The sequence below is a fragment of the Mercenaria mercenaria genome, chromosome 2, assembly GCF_021730395.1.
Source record: "Mercenaria mercenaria strain notata chromosome 2, MADL_Memer_1, whole genome shotgun sequence".
Taxonomy (NCBI): Eukaryota; Metazoa; Mollusca; class Bivalvia; order Venerida; family Veneridae; genus Mercenaria; species Mercenaria mercenaria.
In genome coordinates, this window is record NC_069362.1 from 84,482,411 (window position 1) to 84,484,111 (window position 1,701).

A 1,701-nucleotide genomic window follows, 5' to 3' on the forward strand; every position below is an offset into this window, starting at 1 on the left:
TCTGATATGAAAATAAGATATGTACAACAGACTTACGAAGTTATTGTTTATAAGAAAGGACCCTGCTGCATCACTGTATGTATTACTACGCGAATACATATGTCAGCAGGTGATGGCGTTCTGTCGGGATCTGATAAACATCTCCATCTTACACAACAATGTGAGAATAAGCTGCACACGGCTGTGATTAGCGATCATCATTATTTGCAATAAGTTAGATTACAGATCGCAAATAGATCGCATCTCCATATTTCAAACCCGCTCTAAAGCACTGAGGGAATACCTCATTATAAGCCTCTTTTTCCTTATTATAAATAACGTTTGCATGTTTTGTCTCCGTTTTGATACATATTCTGCTGTCTCTCTCATTGTGGTTTAATATTGTAAATAATTAGCAGTTATTTAAAACAGTTTTAAATTTAATTCACGCGGCTGAATATACATGAAATGGTGCAACCGACACACTTGCAGTAATGCTTTTTCACCATCACTGGTGTTACTAAAAGAATAAATACAAAAAATAAAATAATAACAGTGTTCTATTTTAATAATGTGCTGCATATAACAACCTTAAATTTCAATGATCATAATTTATACATACTATAACATTTTAATACAAATTTTCTATTTTGTAGCAGCAGGTCCCGTGGCCCAATGGATAAGGCGCCTGACTACGAATCAGGAGATTGCAGGTTCGAGTCCTGCCGGGATCGTATAATTTTGCAATACACTGCAATACACTTTTAAAAGTAGAAGCTCCAGGCATTAATTGAAAATGGAACTATAAAAAAGGAGATGTTTCAGACGCTGTACTTTCTGAAATTTTGCTTACGTTCAGAACATGTTGTTAATGACATCTAAAAATTGCAACAAATGAAAACATACCATCATATGAATTTATTCATTTTAAAACTTCAACCCAAATTTGAAAAGCCACAAAAAACAACAAAAACAACAACAAACAAACAAACAACATTTAAATGTTTAGAATTTATAGGCTAGTCAGGCGCGTAGCTAGGACCTTTCTCACAGTACTCAGGGGTGGAGTAGCGCCCGTCCAACTCGTGACTTACTTATCACTTTCATTTCATTTCAGACTTATGAACGGACCGTCAGGGTAGGTAACTAGAGTCACGGGTTGGGACTAGATTACCGGGTGCGAGAATATCCTCTCATGTGAATGCTTGAAAGTGAGGGCGGCAAATGATGCATTCTGGCGAATAATTTAAGTAAAAACAATATAAAACCTTGTTCTTTTTTGAAAAAAATATGTGTTATTTTACTTGACCTGCGCACTTGCAAAATATGCAGCAGGTCTGCATGTAGACCTAAAAGTCTTTTTATAACGAATCTCTTTTACGTTATATCGACCTATGCATCTTAAACTCTAAACAACACACTGATCGATCTCTTGGACAAGTCCATGGGCCTATCTCTAAAATACGTCAGTTGTTTAAAGGTGGTCAATCACATTTAAACAACATTTAATGACATTTTTTACTTTTTATATATTCTGGTAGAGAATTATTTAAGGAACAAAAAGACCGATTACATAGAGTTAGATTCCTATTTGAAATGTATATTTTATTATTTTTATAAAATTTTGTAAATATTCCCTTTTAATATGAAAGTATATAAAAAGCTGGGTATTTCTTTTTATTTCGATACAATGTCTAGTTTTACATTTGCATTTGATAGACA

At 33.8% G+C, this 1,701-nt stretch overlaps 1 non-coding gene across 1 annotated transcript; it reads left to right on the forward strand.

Moving 5' to 3' along the window:
• Positions 1-640: 640 nt before the first annotated feature.
• Positions 641-713, forward strand: Trnar-acg (transfer RNA arginine (anticodon ACG)). The gene has a single exon. It is a non-coding gene; the product is annotated as a tRNA-Arg (tRNA).
• Positions 714-1,701: the final 988 nt, after the last annotated feature.